This window comes from Poromitra crassiceps (assembly GCF_964638095.1).
Source record: "Poromitra crassiceps genome assembly, chromosome: 3".
Lineage (NCBI taxonomy): Eukaryota > Metazoa > Chordata > Actinopteri > Beryciformes > Melamphaidae > Poromitra > Poromitra crassiceps.
In genome coordinates, this window is record NC_139625.1 from 13418817 (window position 1) to 13429422 (window position 10606).

The window sequence follows — 10606 nt, forward strand, 5'->3', positions numbered from 1 at the left end:
GATGATGTGCATTCCTCCACAGCACAGAATCTCTCTGAGTGAACAGTGATGATGTGCAGCCCTCCACAGCACAGAGTCTCTGAGTGAACAGTGATGATGTGCAGTCCTCCACAGCACAGAATCTCTCTGAGTGAACAGTGATGATGTGCAGCCCTCCACAGCACAGAGTCTCTGAGTGAACAGAGATGATGTGCAGTCCTCCACAGCACAGAGTCTCTGAGTGAACAGTGATGATGTGCAGCACCTCCACAGCACAGAGTCTCTGAGTGAACAGTGATGATGTGCAGCCCTCCACAGCACAGAGTCTCTGAGTGAACAGTGATGATGTGCAGCACCTCCACAGCACAGAGTCTCAGAGTGAACAGTGATGATGTGCAGTCCTCCACAGCACAGAGTATGTGAGTGAACAGCAATGACGTGCCAACGTCTGATAACAGCTGAGCCATAATGTCTGTTGAAGCATAGGGAAGCCACTTTCCCCCGTGCCAGTTTAACACCGGCACTGTCGCACAAGCGGGGATGCAATGCGGAATACATACATGTGATTAAAAATTAAGTAATGAATCAATCTCCATTCTAAATAATTCAGCAGATCTGCACAGGCTCAGATTAAAAGCATACAATAATATTAATGTTTGATGCGGTAATATTAGAAAAAAAAGAGAGACTGTAGCGCATTTCAAATTAAACCTTGTCGTTCCGTGATATCAAACTCCCGGAATAGCAACACAAAGACGTTATTTTTTAATTCGGCAAAGCATGATTGCAAAACATATTAATCTCCTTTAATTGTGCATTAAACCCCTACTTGCACGGAACGCAACGTGCCACCCCAACACTGTCCTCTATAGCACCTGCTCCTGTAAGCACATTTGTTCTCTCATCATATGACGATGCTGAATAAATCATGAGGTCTATTTGCATCACTGAGGAAATGTTGAGTGTTGTAAGCAAGTGCAAAAAAAAAGAAAAAAAAAAAAAAAGCACGGTCTCCGCATCCTATCTCGTAACAGTCAAAGTGCTCCTCACGCGGTCAGAGGCCTAGCCTTCCATATCTTCATCAAAGTGCTCCTCACGCGGTCAGAGGCCTTCCATATCTTCATCTCCACACCATCCGTACGGTTCAACTTAAGACTGCAGACGTTGGCAGCGGAATACAAAATGGCATCCAGCGTAAGTTCTTCAATCAGATTTTGGCATTCTTTTGTGCTATACCCTCCTTGGCAATTCAGCTACAGCCTGTGCTTGCGAGATATGCAGACTTGAGATGTCCCTTCGCCTGGTGTCGAGAATAGAGAAATCTATCTCAAGTTCCGCCACCTTGCAACACAGTGCAGTTATTTGTTTCGCTTAAGGCTTTACCAACTATGGACAAAGAGGATTTTCTTAAGATCATTGACAATACAACAAAGAACTTGGCACATACTGCGAACTATTTAGAATAGATGCAAACTTTTGGATTGTGTTCATTTCTGTTCCAAAAACAAACAATTAAACGACTTAAATCACTGTGATTTAAATGGATCTGACAATAATACAGACATTTAACCCGTCATTTCCTTCACTAAGGTGATGGCCTGTCTTCTTCTAAATCCCTTGAACAAAACAAAACAAAAATACTAAAACTGCTTCCGGTAAATTAGTTCAAGTCAGTTGTGGCTGTTTATATAAGACGGCAGCCTTCTAAAGTGCTCTGATTTCAATGTCCTGATTTGGGATGGAATACCATTACAGATCTGTTGGGAGATTGAAATGTTGTTGATGTGTGTCATTCATCTTGGTGTGGGACACTGATTGACAAGCACATTTGAAAATCAATATTCATATCAATTTGCCGACCCCTGGCTGCCTTTCACACCGGAAGGTTCAATTCCCAGTCATGGTCACCGCGCTTCCAAAGTCTATCTTTCAACCGTGAGTCACATTTAATGTTTTCGTCATTTAAGCCTAACCCAAACCATAAGCAAGTTGTTTTAGTTGCCTAAACATAACCCAAGTCGTTTCACACAAAGGACCACTCCGCCCATTTTCAACCAGCTTTCTATCATTAGAACATCAGTAGTATATCAGAAAACTGTAAACGGTTTTGAAGTCTGTCATTTAATTTGACAGTTATTGAGTGTTAAAGTGTGGACCAGTGACATCACTGGTCCACACTAGTCTCGGCTCAGAAACTGTCTGTCAGAGCCCGGCGAGAACCGCCGGCAGCAGACACGCCTACATTTATTATTAGAATTTTATTTGGTAGCGGCAATGCAATGTTTCATAGTTCCAATATAGAGCAAGACACCGATGTGCTGCAAAGAGAGTTTATACCTGTTGTTTATTTTACAATAATGTTTCCTACCCGCAAGTGGTCCGCTTGCTACTGTGAGTCATCAGCAGCCAGCAGGCTCTGTAACGTTAGCCTCGGGAGTCGGGCTTATCGCTGGGGAAAAGACCTCTAGCCGCCGGGGCCGGATGAAACACGTCCTATTAACAGGTTATGTTTGTTTCTAAGTGATTAATATGTTTCTCCGCAAACGCGGCGATGTTTGCGAGACACTGGTTCTGCATGAGCGTCACTGCCCCCAGAAAGCAGGCCCGCCCACAACACTCATGATTGGTTCTCCGATGCAAGGCTTCCAACAGCGCCACCTAACGTTATGCAAAGATTTAAATAGTAATATTCTCAGTCTTACAGGAGTGAAACGGATTAAGACTGAGGGCTGAGTCTAGGTCCACACTAACTCAAATTAATAACTCATTAACTCAAATCAACTGTCAATAACTGTCAAACTATTCATCATTCATCTAGTTTGACAGTTATTGAGAGTTGATTTGAGTTAATGAGTTATTAATTTGAGTCACAGTGATGTCACTGGTCCACACTTTAACACTCAATAACTGTCAAATTAAATGACAGACTTCAAAACCGTTTACAGTTTTCTGATATACTACTGATGTTCTAATGATACAAAGCTGGTTGAAAATTGATTGATTGATTGATTGATTGATTGATTTTATTTGATGTATTGTAACAAAGAAAACATGGAACAGAGGACATGCATCTCGGAAAACATCAAAATACATAAAATAATATAAAATTAAATGAACGAGAACCAAGACAAAGTGCATCTATGCTGTGACATTATCTAAAAGCCAGGATTTGACCTTCATTTTAAAAGAAAGCTGGCTGGTAGTAGTCTTGATCGGGAGGGCTAACATGTTCCAGTTTACAGCTCCACTAAACCTAAAAGAACATTTGCCCATGTTGGTTTTAAACCTGGGCAGGCAAAGATCTGCTATACTAGCTCTGGTTTGATGAGCATGAGCGTCACCACTCCTCTGGAAATGATCCTTAAGATATTCAGGGGCCCTATTGTTGCAGATATTGTGGACCATACTGAGCTGCAGCTGGACCACCCTGGCCTCTAGAGGGAGCCAGCCAAGCTGCTGAAAATGCTGTTTCCCAACGTGGTCTCTAGAGGATAGACCTAAGACAACCCTGATTAATTTGTTCTGGGAGACTTGTAATTTATCTTTGAGTACCTTTGACAGTCCTCCATACCAGGAGCAAATGGCATAATCAAAACAACATAAAACAAGAGAGCTAGCCAGCAAAAGCAGACTGGCTGCATCCAGTAAAGGAGCTTTTCTGGCTATGAATTTGGTTCTACCATTAACCTTGCTAATGGTTTTTAGAGCCATGGTTTCCCCACCCAGGCTGCTGTCTAAAATGCAACCCAGGTAGCTCACTGACGTTTTAGCAGGGAAGATCTGGCCTCCGAGGATAATTTAAGATGAAACCAATCTGCGCAACCTGGGTTTTGAACCAAATAAAATATATTCTGTTTTAGCCATATGAAGGGACAACTTGTTGTCCCTTCATGGGCAGAGTGTTCCTTTAACATTGGAAAGGCAGCAAGGTTTTAACATTTTTGGTTTCAAATTTACGTCGAGATTGTACTGGTGACATGTCAAATGCCGACGTTTTATTCTGGTAATTGGGTTGCCACACTCAGGGGACGGACGGTCTGGCAGCCTTTTAAGATGACGGAGGGATAAAAAAAAGAGACTAATGTTTAAAATGATGTCTCCCTCGCAGCCCCAGTGCTTTGCAACTTGGCCTGTAGGGGAGCGGCTTGTCTGAGCGCTGATAAAACGCGGATATAAAAGCTGACGCCGAAGATGAATGTGTCCCACGGCCACTCTGGCCTATCAGTGGCGAGCACAGGCGGAGACGGGGGGCCTGGTTAACATGTCGGAGAGCTATCTCCTCTGCCCGGTCCCTCTCGCTGCTCTCCTCTACAGGCACAATTAAGAGTTGAAAAGGTTTGCAGCGGGGATGAAAGCGGACGCTGATTGGCAGAGATGGGAAAGAATGCTGTTTTTTAAGCGGTGCAGCGGCTTCTATAAGTGAAATGTGTGTCCATGAGACGCATGAGGCGCATGAGATTTAGCCTAGGCCCCTCCCCACCCCCGGCTGTACAAGGAAGGGAGATTGGAGATAGAAAACACAGCTGGTGAAACACGCACGCACACACATGCACACGCACGCACAGACAGTGCCGGAGAGAGGGGTGGGGGAGAACGGACCGACCTGCGTAAACCTGCACCGTTTAACTACTTTAAGGGAACGGACAGCTTTCAGGGTCTCTATATGACCCGCAGCGCTTACAGGTTCTGTATTACAGGGATGTTCAGAGACGTAGCAACGTCGCTGGTGTCTAGGCTGGGCCCAGCATAGTCACCTAAACACCGGCTTGCCAAAAAGGCCTAAGCCCCCGACACAGAGGGCCGACAGTCGGCCATCGAGCATCTGTGGCGCTAGTTTTTGTTGGCACTAGTCGGGCTCGTCGGCAGCTTTTCCAGTCGTCGTCGGTGAAAGAAATCACTCTGATTGGCTAGTCAGCAGCAGCTTAAGCGAATCAGACGAGAAGGGAGGGGGCGTGCACAAAACTTTCTGCAAATTTTTCAACTTTATCTGATAATTCCAATACACGGATATTTTCACAATGACGTGGCCTTGGGAAGCCCCTTGAGCAGTTTCGAGGGCTGACAACGCCAGTGCCATTTGAAACTTTTGATCAGACATATTCTCAATCTCAATTAGAAGTAGTATACTACAAAACCGTCTAAGTGAGCAAGGGTGGCGTGAAAATGGTAGGCAAACGCTGCTTTGTGTGATGCATCTGAACGTACTGTACGTGCTAGTTGGCTGTCGGCTGTAGTCTTTGCGGTGTTTTCAAGTGCAACTTTTTGGCTCCGAAACTGTTTCGTGTACGTGTCTGGGCCTTAAAGGATCATTTTTGGACTTTTCAACCTCTACCCTATTTTCCTAACTTGATGTAAGTAACTAATCTGATATATTTTTTTTTTATTGATGCTCTATTGAGCGAGATCGCGTCAGCCGGCCAGCAGCTGCAGTGGCTACAATGTAATCACATGCCGCCATGGTCTCGGCTTCCAATGTTACGCCGATGACCTCCAGCTGTATATCTCCACCAAATCATTCACCACTGCAAGCCCACTCCACTCTGACCAACTGTCTCACCGAAGTTAAATCATGGATGCAAACAAACGTCCTCAAACTCAACTGACAAATCTGACATGATCATCATTGGTGCAAACACATCACCCAAACTGCCTTTTTCCACCTAGAAAGCATAGCTTGTCTCCGCCCATGACTCCCTGCTACCAAAACTCTAACCCATGCCTTCATGGGGGTACGGTGGCGCAGTCGGTAGCGCTGTCGCCTCACAGTTAGAAGGTCCTGAGTTCGATTCTCACCTGGGACACTGTGGGCGCTGTGGTTGTGTTCCCCCCATATCTTCAGTGCCTACTGCCCAGGTGGGTTATCTCGTCGTAAGGGCCTTTCTGTCTGTGTGGAGTTTGCATGTTCTCCCCCCCCCCCCAGGGGGTTCCTCCGTATATAACCCCCCCACTAAAAACATGCAGAAGATAAGATCGTCATCGTCATCCGACCAGTGACGACAACATCCGAAGTTGGTCCCCGGGCGATGTACGAGAAAGCGACCACTGCTCCTGGCCTGCCCCCCGGAGGAAAGGACATGCCTGGATGGGTTAAATGCAGAGGACACTTTTCACATGCCACCGCATGAGTGTGTTGTGGCCGCATGCATGTATTGTGGTGTTCGTGTGACAATAAAAGATGGGCTTGTCCGTTACGAGAGTTTTTTTTTCCATCACTTCCAGAATCGCATCCAATTCAAAGTGCTTCTCTTCACTCACAAAGCCCTCCATAACCAGGCCCGCTCCTACCTTACCGACCTGCTTCACCACCACACTCCTTCCCGCAGCCTTCCGTTCCACTGATGCCAACCTCCTATCCCCACCACTCGGGACCAAGTGCTGGACCTCCCCACCACTCAGGACCAAGTGCTGGACCTGGGCTGACAGAACCTTCTCAATAACTGCCCCCCCGCCTCCGGAACTCACTCCCAAAACACATCCGAGACTGCACCGTTCTGCCCACGATCAAATCTCTAGTCGAAACCCACCTATTCAGAACTGCTTTTAATGTTTGATTACTCGTGTGAGATTCATGCTATGTAATATATGTTTTTAATGTGTTTTCTTTGATCTTTTAACCCATGCATTGTATTTATTTATTTTTCATCTTTTTTACATGGGGCACAGCACACCGTCAATGTATACATGTCCACTAAAAGTGCTTGTTTTTGCAACTTGACAGGCTCAGGTTTTTATTATCAGTGTCTGACAACATGGAAACGAGAGACGTGGAACACATGTCTTTACCTTTGAGTTGATCCGGTCTGTTTGTAGCTGTGTGTGACTCAGTCTCTCTCAGGAGATGATCTGGTCTGTTTGTAGCTGTGTGTGACTCAGTCTCTCTCAGGAGATGATCTGGTCTGTTTGTAGCTGTGTGTGACTCAGTCTCTCTCAGGAGATGATCTGGTCTGTTTGTAGCTGTGTGTGACTCAGTCTCTCTCAGGAGATGTCTTGAGGAGAAAAGTCGAGTTGTTGGAGGAAGAGAATGCTGGAAACATGAGTGAGAGCTGGAGAGAGGTAACCTGACGCTGCCAGATGGACGGTATAGCTCCACATAGGTTTCACTAAACCAGTCGATCTGGGTTTGAAGTCACCAGACCCGCTGACGGAGGCGGGCACTTTGTCCAAGCTACTTGGCAGGTGATTGGATGACCCATCTGTCTATCACCGCTGGTGGGTGTTAACTTCAACCAATCAGATCGCGGAAGGTGCCTGTGGATGATCTCCGTGGTATTCATTGATTGAGTCCTCGCGGTCGTAAAGTCACCTTCGAAGCATTTAGTTAGATTATAACGAACTAGTTGTGTGGCTTAGCCTTCCCAAATGTTGAGGGTCGTTTTTTAGAATTTAATACATAGAATTGGGAACATTACATTCAATTTCATTCAGACTGCCTGTCACTTCCGCGATGTTGACGAGTGAAAAGAACTACAAAGACCATGTACCCACTACTTGCCCAGACGAGCCTGCCCGCCTACGGCCGCCGCTGATTCGTCGGCCCGGCAATGGCCGGCATGGCTCGACCAATCATCTTAAACTGCCTGTGCGGGTCCAGACCGTCACGGAGAACCAAATGAAATGTGAGTTCACGTGACGGGCGGTTTACCAGGCTAGGAGAGAGGAGTCCCGGGAGGAGATTGTTGTGTGGGCGTACAGACAGCATAGCTTTAGCTTTTTTCTAACTGTATACTTGCTACAACAACTCTCGCGAGACTTGGAGCTAGACTCCTCCTTGAGCGAGACTTGGTAGACATCTCCATTCACTCCAATGGACCAGTTTTTTTACTTTGCAAAAGGAACTTTTGGGAAGGTTCTGGATTAAGGAGCGCTGTCGAGCTACAGCAGAACAGACCGTTTGTGATGTACTTTGAAAGGGTCAGACGTTTAAATGGTTAAATTGTATATTATCAGCTTTATTTTATGCATTCAAACATAGTGCGAGCCCCCTGCCTGGATCCGCATTTTGAATATTTTTTTTCCTGATTCTTTATCCCATTTTATCCCCCATTAGTGCTCATTTGATTTCTCAATCCTGGTTGCTACTCCATCCTCTGCCGATCTGGGGAGAGCCGAGACTGGCTCCATGCTTCCTCCGAGACATGGGCAGTCAGCCAGCCGCTTCTTTTCACCTGACAGAGGAAGCTTCACCGGTAGGACATAGCACGTGGGAGGTTCACGCTATTCCAACCAGTTCCCCTCCCTCTGAACAGGCGCCCTTAACGATCAGAGGAGGAACCACATTAGCAACCAGGATATTGCATGTTTTTGTGAAGGGGGTTCCTATATGAAGGAAACCCCCGGGAGGCACGGGGAGAACATGCAAACTCCACACAGAAAGGCCATTTTGCCGACCCCACCCGGGCGGTGGGCACTCGAGGACATGCGGACGGGCACGCATCCCTTCAGCGTTCACCTCGTCCCCAGGTGGGAATCGAACCCACGACCTTCGAGCTGTGAGGCGATAGTGCTTACCACTGCACCACCGTACCTCCTAGGATCCGCATTTTGGACCTCCGCTGACAGCCACATACAAGCGAAAGTGTTCAATTCCATTTCCATGTTGTCAGACATGTATAATAATAAGGGATACATACAGTGGTAGACAAAGCTGAGACTACGGTACGATGCTCTTGAGATGTCTCAACAAAGTGACTCTAAGTCACTCTTCAAGTGGGGATCAAACGCAAAACTCCTGAAGGTAAACTAATAAATGTGGAATTAACGAGCTTTGAGCGTAGCAATAATTTATTTTAACCTTCAAATGTTATTAGACACACGTGTTCTGACTCAAGAGATAATGAAATGACTGCGTTGATGCTGAAACCTCTGTAGCCATATCCCCCTCCCCCACCCCCCACCCCCCCATACAGAAAATTGCTCCGGAATCGATAAAGAATCGGACCGATAAGCAGAATCGATATCAATAAAATCGTATCAATTCCCATCCCTAGCCCTGCATCCTTTTTGAGACTTGGAATCATACCTTCATGTTGGAGAGTGAATACGTGATTCATTCTCTGGGTTATTCTTCTTAATTTGAGCTTTTCTAATTGGCCATGTCCTGGACTTGACACGATACCAATATACCATACAGTGATTGCACATAATTGGCCCTCTGCTGATTTGAAGTGAACTATATGTGACAAGGTAATTAAAGTTCACTAAAAGTATAACTAAGGATAGAATATGTGCCAAAAAAAGTTAGGCAATTGGTTCAGCCTTTGGTCCTGAGCGGGGAAGAGCGCCATCTCAAAATTAAGCACCACATCCATTAAACATGGATGCATTATATTCTACGGATATCTGAAAGTCAATTCATGAAAAATGTTATATATCTGAAATGATCCTATAAGCCTAATTAAATTGGAAATCAAAGAAGTCAAGAATAAAATAAATAAGACGCCTAATGCAAATCACATAATTGTCATATCCTGGCTTCGAGTTCTGAATTTCTTTATTTGATAATAAAAGTTAACACAGACACATTTGCATAACAGAAAGAAAAATATGCTTGGTAATAAATGCATAATAAGGCATTGTTCTTGCTTTAGATCCAGTAGCTGCAAAAGCTTTTTTTTTTTTTTTATCCTATTTTTATCCCCTATTAATGCTAATTGTAATGTATTTATCCTGGGTGCTGCTCCACCCTCTGCCAATCTGGGGAGAGCTGAAACTGGCTCCATGCTTCCTCCGAGACATGGGCAGTAGCCAGCCGCTTCTTTTCATCTGACAGGGGAAGCTTCACCGGTAGGACATAGCACGTGGGAGGATCATGCTATTCCAACGAGCTCCCCTCCCTCCCAACAGGTGCCCCGAACGACCAGAGGAGGCACCACTTCAGCAACCAGGATATTGCATGTTTTAGTGAGGGGTTCCTATATGAAGGAAACCCCCAGGGGGCATGGGGAGAACATGCAAACTCCACACAAAAGGCCCTTTTGATGACCCCACCCGGGCGGTGGGCACTCGAGGACATGCGGACGGGCATGCACTCCTTCAGCGCTCACAGCGTCCCAGGTGGGAATTGAACCCAGGACCTTCTAGCTGTGAGGCAACAGCGCTTACCACCACTGCACCACCATGCCCACCTAGCTGCAAAAGTTTTAACAATGGCGTAATAGGGGTAAGTTAGTAAGACTCAACAAAAGAGTGTTCCTTTAATACCATCCAGCCTTCTTCAAGATTAACAATGAAGGCCGGAGGGCCGAAACGGCATACAATTACATATGGAGCCAGAGTGTGCGACACTTTTGTAATGCTATTATAAACAATTATAAGAAACTCATAGCAGTCTATGAACTGTTAACAAGTTTCTTAAGTGCTTAGAAACGTCTTATAATTTAACAATACATGTGTTTATGATGGTATTAAAAGGAATACTCTGCTGATTTTCAACCAGCTTTGTAGCATTACAAAATCAGTAGTATATCCGAAAACAGTTTTGCAGTCATTCATTTAGTTTGACAGTTGTTGAGAATTGATTTGAGTCAATTTGACTGTTGTGGAACAGTGATGTCATTTGTGCATGAATGAAATCACTGGTCCACACCTTCACTCAAATCAATTCTCAACAGCTGTCAAACTAAATGAT